The following is a 14,616-nucleotide window of genomic DNA, read 5'->3' as shown; positions in this document are numbered from 1 at the left end:
ACTTGTAGTACCTAAACACCTCCGCTCAACCGTTCTAGAAGAGCTTGACGGCGCTCTAATGGCAGGACACCTTGGCGTATCTGGAACCTATGAGCCACTACGTCGCCGTTTTTTTCTGGCCGGACCTTGCTATTGCACTAAAAAAAAGATATGCAGGTCCCACGCATGGTGGGAATCGATGTAAGCGAAGCTTTCTGTGCTGTTCGCGTCTATTGACGGTATTTGGCGGTGACGTTGACAGCATACGACAGTCTTGATGTGATGTTAAATGTTAGCTTGCCTGCACCACTTGTGTCTGTCCACGTAGTACACAGAACACAGATAGACGTGTGATTCATTCGCTCTTTACTTTACTGAACAGAGCCCAAATGAGCAGTGCTTTCTAACGACGCATTTTCTTTTTCCCGTGTCATGTTAGGTGAACTGCCACGAGCCCAGAGGGGTAAGTTTAATCACCGGTTACCTGACTGCGTCGCTACATGATCCGGTTGTCCCCATTCCCTGCCTCCTCTCTCTCTCTCTCTCTTTCTACTCCCTCTCTAACCCTCTCCCCAGCTCCTCCCTGGACTGTCGTTACTGTTGTGCGTGAGCCCGGAGGCAAGCGCGGCAGCTCCTGCAATGCTTTTACGGGGGGTCACGCCTAATTACGGCATCCAGAGGGTATTGTTGCGTCCCCCAGGGAGCTTCGGGAGGCATTGTGTCCTCGCTCTATTAAAACGTCGTTGACGCCGCCTATCTCGTCTCCCGCACCCCTTCCCTCACGTGAGGTCTGAATCACCCCCCGACGCGGCGTGCAAGGCAGCAGCAGTAGCCGTGGAAACCTCGAAGAGGCAATGAAAGCTTCGCTGTAAAAGAAGAAGCCTGTTCCTCACTCAACTGCCAACTGAGAAGCAGCGTGCCGCTGCAGTCGGTGTGGCCGCACTGCCGCAGCAGCAGTTTACCGCCGGCGGCGCGCCGCATTCGTTTTTCGGCATTGTGGCTGAGGCTTGACACGTTGTACGTGGGTCGTTGGAATGTTATTTAAGCTAGTACACTGTAATATAAAGCTCTGAAATACCCGTAAAACCCCACTACTGCAGTCGTATTAACGAATTTCAGGTGAAAACGCGATCGCTATAACCATACGAAAATATGTTTGAAAATATATATATATATATATATATATATGTACGTAAATATATATATAAACGAAAAATGGATGAAACAATGTATCAATGGATGAACCGCATTGGGATGAAATTAGACGGTACAATTACTCCTGTGAAATAAAGGCACTCAGCCCGAACAATGAGAAAGAAAAAAGCGGGAGGCTGTAAAAACGCACTGAAACAGTTATGAAGAATGGTCCTTCACCACAATGTGACAATCTACCTTTATGTATTAAAATAAATGTTTGTTATCAGTAACATCTGCCGGTATATTGCTCCGAAACTCATCTGATACCGACCGCTATAAAGTTATATGCTACCATATCGTTAGTCATCATGCTTCATCGCTTTAAGATGAAAAAAAAAACGTTTTATAATGTGCCGTTCAGTAACCAGTAATAACAAGGAAAATTTATTGGAATGTACCCTCAGTCATGGGATCAGAACGTAACAACACCCTGTGCTCCGAAGAACTCAAAATGAGCACAATTACCACTCTCGCCTATTCCGGGGCGCAGGACTGCAATAGCAATTATGGCATTAACTTACAGCCTTGGTTGAAGTAATCAAGGGCCATGGTGCCGGCCTGATTAATAACTTTTACTACGACCTACAAAGAATCAGATGATCGCTTTCATCGGCGTAATTCGACAGAACATGCTGGCCGGTCACTGAAGGTGCCGAAGCACGGCTTCGTTCAGTCCAGGCTTTCTGTCTTTCAACCGCGCTGTCCAGCTGCTGTCGTCGTCCACATCCGGTGGCGGAATGCAGGTCTTAACGACGACGACCAGCCGCGAGCAGCTCGCCCACGAAGGCGACCAGCGCAGCCGCTACCAGCGCCAGCGACATGTAGAAGGCTGCCTTGACGTCACGCAGCGACAGCGCTGCATGCTCCTGCACTTCGCTTCGCGTTGAGCCCTCCCTGAAAGTATAAAACGGCGAGATACGCAAATGACGTATACTAAACAGCATTTCTAGTGTACGCCTGGCCCACTGTTGCTCTTCGAGTCTATCATTTGGCGCTGATTTTTAAGCCCTCGCTTTCTACCGGTGCTCGCTCATTGGCTTATGCGTCCACGTCACGCTTCTGGTAGAACTATTTTGTCCTGAAGAGGCTGTAAGTGATCGCCTTGTACCTGTTCTAGCGTCGTCGGCTAACGTATTGCGCACAGGAAGTTTGTGCCTCGTGTATTCGGTTGGCCCTATTGCCTATCAGATTCCCTGCAAACTGTGATTAGCGAGTTTATATGAATGCTACAGCCAAGCTTGTTACATTTACCAGAAAGAGCGTACGTGACATTGTTCATATGTGGTGGCACATAAGCTCTCGCGCGCGATGTAGTCCGGAACAAGGTGGAACTTGCTTCCGGCGAAAGGGACGCACATATGGCAGAGTGAACTGAAAGCTTTCCGCCGCTCCAAAGGAGCTGCTCCGCCGCTGCCAAAAACAGAGTGCTCGGTCAAACTGTAAAGTGTGCGATGTTATGTTTCGGTGACGTGCCAGAAAGCGTCGATGCCGTCACGAGAGTCCCGATTCCCCTCTGGAAGCAAACTTACTAGATAAGATACTCAGCCGTGAGCATATGTGATATAAACAGTGTGCCGACTTTATGTTGCCACGTGCTTATGAGGAAACAGCGCTCTTTAACGGATCAAGAGAAGACGACAGACACGCGCGGTCATGTCTGCCGTCTCCCCTTATCCAGTTCTTCAGACCTCCATTCCAGTCCATTCGCTGTTAGAAAAATAAAATAAAAAAATAATTTCATGCTTAAAGTAAATGAAGGATATCTTGAGACGATTTCTTTTTCGGATAAGGTTTCGGCACTGATTCTGTTTTGAAGAACTTAATTCATTCAAACATTCTGGCCTGCCAAATAGTTCCCTTGCGCCGCAATAAAGCGCACCAAGCGTTGCTGTCAATTTGCGAATATGTCCTGTATATGCATTATATAGCTGTCTTCTTTCCCGAAGGAGTGGAGCACCCTTCTGCTAATGGTGACTTTCGAGCTGAGATTTTTACCGTGTGCTTTCGAACTACTGGCGCATTGGCAGTCACATAACAGCTAATAAAACCAGCACGCCGATAACGAAGACGAAGGCCTGGACACAACACAAGCGTGGTCTTTCAACTCAAATGTTATCGAGGAAAATAGGTAATATAGACTTCCTACTGTGCGCGCCGTGAAATGAAGCAAAATAGCACGCCAAATAATGGCAGTTAGATGAGGGCTAATAAAAAAATAAAAGCAAAACAATTATGGCAGGACGCGTCTCACGAAGACTGTCAGTTGAAATGCGATCACTATTCGAGCAATGTCGCGACGCACTGTATTTCTGGAGTCCCGTTCATTTAACACTTGTAGTGGTCGTTCTGAAACATCTGTTGCATCGGCTACATGCGACATACTCCTGTCTCGTCCCACTTTGCTATATGGCACTGGCTTGCCAATGTCGCCCACGAACATGGTGCCATGACGACGACTGTATCACGCCGACGCCGTGACGGCGATGAGATGACGCAGAAGGAGTGGTGCCGATGGATACGGCAAACGCGGCATGAAGACAACGAAGTGACGATTCTTAAATTATCCCGATGGCGTAACAACGAGAGCGTGACGATGACGACATGGCACGATGAGATGACAACGTATTCAATGATAGTGACTATCTGACAGCGATGGCGTGACAACGGTGGTATAACCACGACTGAATGAGGACAGCATGATTACGGTACAATGAGGAAGGGTGGACGTCGATGTAACGATGAAGGGTGTATGACAACGACGGCTGAAGTATGACAAGGACTGTGTGACGACGACTGCGCGACGGCAATGGAGTCGCTCTGCACAACATCTTTCAGGCACAACGCCTCGCTCAGTTCGTAGCTTTCAAAGTTCGCCAAATTAGCGGATTCAAAGCCTACATCAATCAGTCCCAACGCTGTTTGTATACAATGTTGTGTGACCAACGTTAAAGCCTGTCGACGAAACAAAAATAGCCTCGATGATCGATGATCATTGCGTATACAGTTTTGGACGGAAGCTACAGAATTTCGCGCATAATACGGTGAACTGTCAATCCGACATTTCGACGTCGTTTGTACTTCACATGAATGAGGTCATGCAAAGATTTTTCTCGTGCAGAGATGTCTGTCCATCGTGTCACACTAGCCATATTTTTTTTCCATAAAAGTCTAACCAATGTTCTAGCTAGACTGGTGTTATTAAACGTTGGGCGGTTCCTTTAAATGTGGACCTTATTTTAAAATGTCTCAATCTCTATATAAACATCTGCCATTCGATGCTTCGATGTTGTAGTACATGGGCGCGAACTGTACGCTCGTAGAAAAAAAAACATGAACGAATACAAGCGCTTATCTTGTTAGGGTTTTGTATCAATAAATTCGCGCCCGATCTTCTATATATAGAGCTGTGAACGCCTGCCACGGCGGCCCGTGTGAGAACCAGCGCGGTGGCCGCACAAATAGAAGCAATTAGAGTGAAATGTGAATGCAGTGGCTGTAGCACAATTGCAGTCAAAATCAAGGTGCAGTACTGCATACCGTTGATCCCAGTCGTGAGCTGTCAGAGAAGCTATAGATGTGTAGCACAGTGTAGGGCGCGTACCTCAAGACGCAGCTCCTGATTTCCGACAGGAAGCGCTCGCGTCGGTAGAACGGCAGGCCAGACTCGGTCAGCCACATGGTCCTGCAGGATGGTTTGAAAACTGGAACTTCACTGACAGACTTAAACAGCGTTCGGTTGCGTCTGAAGAAACGCGTTTGGCATTAATTCGTGATCTCTCAAAAGTTAATGTGGGGACACGCATGTGTATACGTCTGAAAGCGTGGACCTTCCTCGCTCAGGGAAGTGCCCGAAATAATATGACAGTGAGTCATGCGATCATGCTGTAGCCATACTACCCCAAATGCAACCTATATTTGCTCAAAGCACCAATACAGTATCGACGTCATCGGCCCGGAACGGCGAGATATTGACGTTTAATAATATGACTAGCGTAAACTGAAGAATGAACACAGTCGTCCCGGTGAAGACGACGGCGAATCACTAGTCCTAGATTTTTAGTCAAATTATTCCTCCCACTTCAACATATAATTTCGTGTTTCAGGAGTATTTACTATTTAACAGTCCTCAAACAGTATTTTTAGGCTTATATCTTGAAATAATCCTCCCACATGTTCGCCGGACGACAACAACGTGATGTCAACTAGATTGGTCAGCGTTGGAAGTAATTTTCTAAATATACCCTGCGAACAGTCTTCTGCATAATTAGTTTTTCATACGCGAGTAATAAGTAAGTATGATAGCCACTGGAGATTGCACACTGTACTGTGTTCTCGGTAAATCACGGCACCTTATAAGGCATTATAAGCTACATGCCTACCGATTCAGCGGAAGAGGAAATTGTGCTCTGTTTGATAGCACCAATGCCTTGTCGTTCGAAATAAATAAACGCCCACACTACCCATATCATGGATAAGCACTCAGTGAGCGCAAGAAATACGCCTGTGTTATCAACAAATGTTTATCGTAGCCATCAGTAACTTTCATTCCGCCGTAGTGACTGTAGTAATTTCAATGACGTGACAACTCTTACTGGGGCTTTGCTACACTTCTCGAACAGGGTAAGAAAGCGTTCGCGACTTGTAGACAGTGCTCTCATGAACATGCGAAGCCAATATTATTCAGTTGTCCGCGGCAGGGAGCACACAATCCCACAAAAAAGATCGCTCGCTCTTCCCTGCGTATTTCGAGGCCCCCTTGTTTAGCAGTGACATCCTAGACCGAGCGACAGCCCATAGCCACTGGGCGATCGTTCATTACCACGAGTTATTGCTGAGCGAATGCCGGCAGTAACTCCTATTCAGGCGAAAGCCTTATATGTCTCGTCATTTAATCGTTCTTCGAAGTCCTTGAGCTAAAGCCGTGTCGTCGACGCGAAATCGTACAGGCGAGTTAAAGGCAGTTAGAGCGGGCCAAAGCACGACTAGGAATAAGTGGACGACTAAGCGAATTAAGAGTGATGACCAAGCGAATTGAGGAGAATCAAAGCAAATTAATAGGAATCGATGCACAATAAGAGCAACCAAAGAGAATTAAAAGTAATCAAAGCGAATTGAGATGGATGGTTAAGTGAATTAAGAAGGATGACAACGCGAATTAAGAGTAATCAATGGCAGCTAAAAGGAATCAAATCGAATTAAGAGAAATCACAGCGAATTACGAGGAACCAAAGCGAATTAAAAGTAATCAAAGCGAATTAAGAGGGGTTACTACGTGAATGGAGAGGAATTAAAGCGAATTAAGAGAAATTAAATCGAGCTAAGGTGATGTATTAGAGCGTACTACTGCAGTTGAAAGGAAAAGTGTACTATCATTGCATTCTACCGGAACTAACATATGGGGCAGAAACGTGGAGGTTAACAAAGAAGCTCGATCGAGAGCAAGTTAAGAACCGCACAAAGAGCGATGGAACGTAAACTTTAGACCTAACGTAATGAGACCGGAAGAGAGCGGTGTGCATCAGAGAGCAAATGGGCATAGCGGATATATTAGTTGAAATTAAAAGAAAGAAATGAAGCTGGGCAGGCCATGTTACATGGCCTGCCCCGCATACCATGAGCGTGCTGGGCGTGTCGTCATCGTCTTTTTGGTCGGACCACTGTGGCATGTAGTAGCGCGCTACAGGTGAAACGCTTATGATCGCTTCCCGGGCAATGTTTACGATGTTCCTGTATTATCATTAGGTATAACTGTTCATAGACTATTTCTAAGGCTAAGGCGTAGTCAATACATGACTGCGTGTTTCCGCATTGCGACGCTACCTATGCATGATAACACTTATTCTCCCTGTTAACTACTATAAGACTTTGATCATCACACAGACCCAGCACTAGAGAACCATTGTAACCAGTATATCCGTCTAAACCCTCCATGTGCATGCTAATCTCCTACTAATACCACCTGGCCCGATTTCTTGAAGGCAATAATATCGCTTCTAATGCAATCAATGAATTGTTTATTTGTATCTCTGCTATCACTACCTGTCCATAGGTAAAGGTACTCGAAGCCACGTCTTTTTACGTTCGCATGTGCCGCTAATCCACGAATGGTCCTTTTACCTTTTGCCACTTCATACCTCACCTAATTAGCATGCCTGCGCCTCCATCTTTCCTTGACCCAGTCAATCTGTTTCCCCCTCGTATGCAAAATTGTAGCAAAATTGTAAATAACAGGAGGCTGCTTCAAATATCGTAAATGCCTTCCGGTCAAGGCGTACACGCTAATAGCTCCTTCATTTAGCTGCGTTTTAATTTCCAGTCACTTTTTCTGCTCGCGACCACCCTGCATAATTATGTAACAAATTTCTCCGTTTGGGCGTCTTTTCTCTACTCTTTGTGGTCTAATTCTGCTCCTTGCTGGTTAGTCGCTACATTCAATATATAATCCTCCTTCTCGATCACCTGGGACTCGCGTAAAGAAAAGCTGCTGCCCCTGCCACGAATTTATGTTCAACTGGTATCGTTACTCTATCACTAAAATGTATCCCGTCACGCACAAAAGCGCCTTCGCGGCCCATTCAGTGCGCTTGCTAGCGTCCAAATTTCCATGTTTAGTGGAAGGACTACCCTTTCAATTGCACACCCCTGCCTTTCATCATCTGACACCGTGCCAATTGTGATTCGAACTTCCGTTGAAACATTCCGCAGGGCCGGTGTTTTGTAGCGATGCCTTTAAAGTAATAATGCCTTTTCGCGCTTATCGCGTTTTATCAGTGGTCAGAGCGACGGTCCAATCGCGTTATCAACGTTGATAACGCGAGCGGACCGTTGCTCTGACCACTGACAAAGCGCGATAAGCGCGAAAAGGCATTATTACTTTAAAGGCATCGCTACAAAATAGCGGCCCAGGTTAGTAACCCCTTTGGCTGTTTGTTTCGCGATCCCTGTCCTTCATTCTTGCAGTACGCCAATCACTCCACCCATTATCACAAATAGGTATACCTCTCCTCCATTGTGTCCCACACGTGTTGCTGGCTTTCGCTATCACCTCCCAAATCGGCTATCCCGGAAGCGCACTAATCTGGTCTCGCTCGCCTGCACCTACCATCTCTATTGTCACCGGTTCTACTTTACGCATGGCTGAATCCCCAACAAAGACAACTCGACGATTTTCCTCCTCCTCGCCACCGGAAGCTGCACCTTATCGAGGCCGCGATGCCCTCGCCTCCTGTCTTGGCGTCATCCTTCGCATTGTTGCCTTCTTTCGCGGCCGGCATATCAGTGATAGTCCCTCAATTACCACGACTGACGTGTCCGCCGCTTCTTTCCAGCGTGGTGGTATCGGCTTCCTTATCCGTCAGTCTACTTCTACTAAGTAGACGGACCGACATTTATATAGCAAGCACGCACACACTTATTCACTTTAAGCATATTGACAAATATGCGACGACATTTCCAAGATAACCCAGTTTGATTTTTCTTCTATCATATTATTTTCTAATTACTTGACTAATTTGCTCATTACACCAGTACTGAACTCTGCAACCAACTAGGAGTTCACAACACCCTTGCCGAACTCATTGAAGCACAACAACGCTCTCAGCTTGAACGGCTCACCCTTACTGAAACGGGGCGCTTTATTCTATCTACGCTTGGCTTCACTTACCATCACCAACAGGGCCCCAAACAATCGATCCCGACTGACATCCGTAGCTTGATCCACACAGACCCTATCCCTAGAAATATGCACCCTGAATATAACAGGGGCCGGCGCCAAGCTCGGGCCGGAGCTATCATAAAAGTCCTTGCTCATGTACCTGGCGTTACATTTGTTGATGCAGCCCAATATTCCCATGGCACACGATTTGTGGCCGTCGCCATACGCGATGGAGTCCTCCACCACGCCTCCAGCGTCACTACCCCCACTGCCGAAACGGCTGAAGAAGTGGCCATCGCCCTGGCCACTCTAGATCCCACTTGTCACACCATCGTGTGTGACTCTCGCTCAGCCATCACTAACTTCAGAAAAGGCCGTATTTCTCCTCAAGATCTTCGTATCCTCCGCCAGGCACCACACTTTAAGAAAGCATGATCTCCTTGGCATGGATCCCGGCCCACGCGGGCCCTGTCCACCCACACCTCCCCAACCTCACCGAGGTCACCCACTCCATTGAGCGATGCCTAGTCAACCGCACCGGAGACACTGGAGACGAGTTGGACACCAGGGACAGTCTGACTACTTATAACGATCTCGTTAAGGCATTTTACTTTAGTCACCGAACCTTCCCCCCACCTCACCCCAAGTTCAGCGGGGCGCAGGCTACCACCCTGCGTCTGCTACAAACAAATACGTACCCTTCACCCGCCCGCCTCCACCTTATATTCCCTGAAGTTTACAGTACTCCCAACTGGTGGTGCTGTGGCACTCACCGGGCTGCGCTTCCGCACATGCTGTGGGAGTGCCCAGCACAGTACACACAAATTAACACCACGACCCTCTTGTCGAGGTTGCGTGAGGCTCTGCGGAGCTTCGCCCTCGACGACCAAACCTGGGCCACCCAGCACGCCCGTGAGGCGGCGGCGAGGCAAGCCCTCGACGTCCCCTCATGGGAGGCTTAGGCCCGGCCATCTTAAAGTGCTGGTTCCACAATAAAAGTTGTTCCTTCTCCTCCTTGACTAATTATAGTAGTGAAATGTTCCGGCAATTTTCCCAAGCGCCATCATGGCTAAAAGTATTATCGTATACAACTTACATTCGTCCACAGCTTGAATACGCATCATCAGTATGGGGCCCTGGGCATGACACCCTCATACACTCACCAGAAGCAACACAACATCGTTCAGCCTGATTCGTGCTAAACAACAACCAAAGAACTGCCAGCGTTGCTAACATAATAGCTCTGCTACACCTTCCGCTGTTATCAGCCCGCGGAAAACTACTTCGCCTATGTCTTTTCCGTAAAATCTACTATCACAGCTCATATTTACATTTTCTCTGAGTTCAAACTCCATCATACATTTCATCTCGCATTGACCACCGCCAAAAGGTGAACATTCCGCAATGCAACACCGTCAGCGTTTCATATTCATTTCTTACCCAAACGAGCAAGGATTGAAATAACTTACCCGCATCACTTACAAGCATAACTGGCAGTGATAAGTTTAAACCAACACTTCAAAGCTTTATGTTTTAATTATAGCTGTGATTGACGGGATGTTCGGTATAATAACTGTTCCTATGCCATTTTTCAAAGTCATGCCTTGAATTATATATACGATCTTATGTTCTTTTTATTTTTTATGTCATGTATATTATAAGTTACGCCATGTATTTCTTTTTATTTATGCCATGTATTTTTGTTATGTTTGCCATGCATAATTTGCTTACCATATTTACCATTCTTACCATTAGGTAAGAATGGTAAATATGTAATAGATTGCCATGTTTTGCTTATGCTTGTCATATTTTGCCATGTATTGCATTGAGATACTTCTAATGGTATCTTCCGGGACAATTGATATTTTTGTATTAGTCATTACCTTCCACGTGTTTCCTTCGACCTTTTCCTTGGAATGTTTCTTTGCTTATTTTTCTCGTATTTTTTGTATCTATAGTCAAGTTTGCGTTATTAACCTCTGTATTTACCTCGTACTCTGCAGTGCACAACTGTACCTGGAGGGTATAATGAATAAAATGAAATTAAAAGATACACCTTCTCGATATCTACATAATACAAACTTCTCCCTCCTTACTTTCCTTCTGCTCGATCTCCAGATCCTTTTCTAGCTTCCCAACCCGCTTAGCCAGCTTATCCTTCTGCTCTAGAGGGTCAAGTCGTGACATAAGCACACGTATGCATCTTACAGATAAAACCTGCCCTATTTGCAACGCGTACCGACTCAAACCGCGTTTCTTACAACGAGTAGGAACGCTCGCACTCAGAACAAAGCACGCGTGGGTTCGTCCTACCACGGCCGCTAGATAAAAAAAAAAGGTGCGGCCTGCCGCGTGCATCAAAAATGGCGTGATCCGCCACGGCGCAAGACGCCGGGGGCTGTTCTCTGGCATCGGCATAGCAAATGCGTCAGGAAAGCGCTTGGAACGCCGTCGCGCGTGCAAGCCGACGCGTTCCATCCCCGTCAGCTAGCGCCGTTCGGCCCAGCCAAGCGGCCGACAATGCAACTACGGCCGTCACGTTCGCTCCCATAACAGCGCGCCCGACGCGGCAGGCCGCACTTTTGGCCGTGCTCCTACTATGGACCATTATGTTGTGCTAATAATTAGGTGTCGTATAAAAGCAACCCTGAGTAAGATTCCCCACCTGAGCTCCATCTGCCGGAGGAAGCACGTCGGGAGCGAGCGGCTCGAGTACCAGGTGAGTTTCATCTCGAGGATCGGTTCTCGGGCAATGTGGAACCGCCGGCCGGGGCTCGAGCAGGCGGCGCGGTAGTGCTCGATGATGGCCACCTCGGTGCTGATCTGGACGCCGGTGCCAGCCATCAGGGCGTCGAAGGTGCGCGGCGACACCATGTCCATGTAGTTGACCAGGAATCCGCCCTGGCGCACCATCAGAGCGTGCATGGCGCGGAACTCGGCGCGTGGGGACTCCTGCGCGGTCACGTGGGTGATTCAGTGAGTGAGTGAGTGAGTGAGTGAGTGAGTGAATGAGTGAGTGAAATAACATTTATTACAGGTCCGGCGAGGACGCGAACTCGTCGCGCACCCGGCTAGTCCCACGTCGGGACCGGCAGGTCTAGCCCACCGGTCCGGTCGCGGGCACGCCGGACAGCCAGGATTTGCTTGTCTAGAGCGGGGCTACGCAGAAGCGAGTCCCACTCATCCTTTCTGAACTTGGGGTATCTCGACCCGCACTCCCAGAGCATGTGTGCTAGAGTGGAGGTCTGGGTGATTCAGGTCCGATATTCTTTCTTTATGCTTACGTTTATTTCTTTCGTTATTAGTTTCTCAGCTGAATGTACTACCAGTTCGTGTCTTTTCATATTATTTCAATCACTTCCTTCTGAAATAACGATCCCTGTAGGTAGCAGGGCTTGCCATCTTCCGAGTTCATTAAACTCTCACCACTAAACTCTTTCTGATAATTGTACAAGAAGACCGGGAACGTTTATCTAGACTAATCGATTAATCAGAGTTATCTAGAGTAATCGTTTATCTAGGGTATTCGGATGGACCAAACCTATGTTCGACATTAAAAAAATCCCAGGTTCGGCCGAAAGGCGAATCATTCATTGTAATAGCAAATTATTAGACAGCGATGCGCAGTAAGGTTAGTAGACCTATCAGCTGTATAAACTGCTAACTAACTAGATTACTTACTAACTAGGAGGTGATGAAGAGTGGCAGCAGCGGCGACTGAATTCCCCTTCGTGCTGCCTCTCGCTTCAACGCAAACTAGGCGCGCGATAACACAGCGCACACGAAGCCATCAGCTTAGTCGGGGTCGGCTAGCGTTCGAATGCACCGCATATTTTATTTATTATTTATTTATTTATTATTATTATTTATTATTATTTATTGATTTATTATTTATTATTTATTTATTTATTTATTATTTATAAGTACCCTGCAGAGCCCTCGTGGAGCATTGTGTAAAGGGGGCAGTACAGTAACGACATACATAAAGATCTAAATATATTAACACCTTAACACAGTAAAACATAGATTAGTGCAGAAGGATGCAAATGAGCCGAAGAACACAATAAAATAGATACACAATAAAAGTAATAAAGAAATAATAGCATTCAAATTTGAAAAGAAATGAAAACGCAACAACGAACAAAAAAGAAATTGCGTAGGTCGCACTGGAGGCGCAATGGTAAAGAGACAGCGGAGCTGATGGGCACCTAGGTAGTCCTGGCTTTTCGGTCAGGCTAAACATTACCAAGTCATCCCCAGCATTTCCCAGAATTTATTGATTACTGATCGAGTATCGATTAGGTATTGATGGACTATCGATTGATTATCGCTAGGTACATGTCGGCCACGTATTTAGGCTAGGCTAAGCACCAGTAAGTCATCCCCAGCATTTTCTGAAATTTCACAGTATGTGCCATTGCGCTCGGACCCTTTCTATACTGCAGCCAGGATCGGCCCACATGTTTGGATTCAGCAGACACATTACGCCCGGCTTAAACAGCTCCGCTGTTAAAAGCAATTTTCACTTAACGGCAACAGCGCTACGGAGAAAACGACACTGATAAAATAGTTTCACGTATAAAGAAAGAAAGAAAGACAGACATATCGGCAGCAGTACTATAGGCAAGGGGAATGGTGAAAGTGGCAAATGCAGAACATCAAATTTTTTCGAATATAGTATTCTTAATGATCGCAAACGTTTTGTGATCTCGCTCTGACATCAAGTTATCTGGAAGGATTCCACAAACTGAAAGTAAACGCAGATTACTCCAAGATAATGCGCGCGCTGCGCTACGTCGCACCATGCATACCCACTTCACTCCCCTTCGCGTGCGCAAGAAGACGCAGCCGCACCTAGCACCAACCCTTCTCGGCTCACCCTCGCACCTAACGTACACGGCGCGCGGCCGCAATCTTATCGCACTTTGACTTTACACCGAACCTCACGGCGACGGCAAGGGCGTAAATTCAACTGGAATGCCATACCCAATAAAAGAAACATCTAGTCAAGCTGTATGGTAATGTACGTACTACCAAAGAAGTTCATCTTACCGTGAGGACGCTGGGAAGATATAGACGCAAGAGCGAAAGACGGGGGCGCCGCCTTTGAACTTCCTGCACGAGCGCTCGTAGGGCGTGGATTCGGCAATGTCTGTCGATGATTTGTATTGTTGAGCGGCAAAGAAGGCGTTGGTGACATACGAGAGGAACTAAGTATGAATTTCCTAAGTCCGGACATATCTTTATGTTGTGACGTTATAGAGATGTGCCGCTGTCGCGCACTAGGCCATATCCAAAATATAGATATCGGCTTTGTTTTCTGCGCTAGTTATCGACCCTATTAAGCGTTTATAAAGCAAAAAGACTTTGAAGTCCTACGCTCGATAAGTCTTTAATTTCGATGTGAAAGCAAGCCTTGAACAAGAGCTGAAGAATGCTGATTGATCTACGGATAAACAAATTGGTGCTGTAAATGACTTTCATAAAAAAATTATAAATCGGCCATTGGCCACGCATCTACAACTGCAATCCCCTTCCACCGGCCTACATATCTCGTAGCAACTTGTACCGGCTGCGTGTTCAACTTCATGTTCGTGGAGTGCTCGTACCTCGAGCGCTTCGAGGAAACCCAGTCTTGAGGTGTACGGCGTCGGCGGCGAGCGGACGGCAGACGTTAGCAACGCTATCGATGCGTGCCGCGGGCGTCTGCACACCAGGTGCCCTTGACGCTTCCGTTGACGAGGTTCCCAGAAGTACGCGGCCAACGACCAGCCAAGAAGGCCAGT

The sequence above is a fragment of the Dermacentor silvarum genome, chromosome 2 (genome assembly GCF_013339745.2).
Source record: "Dermacentor silvarum isolate Dsil-2018 chromosome 2, BIME_Dsil_1.4, whole genome shotgun sequence".
In the NCBI taxonomy this organism is placed as follows: domain Eukaryota; kingdom Metazoa; phylum Arthropoda; class Arachnida; order Ixodida; family Ixodidae; genus Dermacentor; species Dermacentor silvarum.
This window is presented reverse-complemented; position numbering follows the sequence as displayed.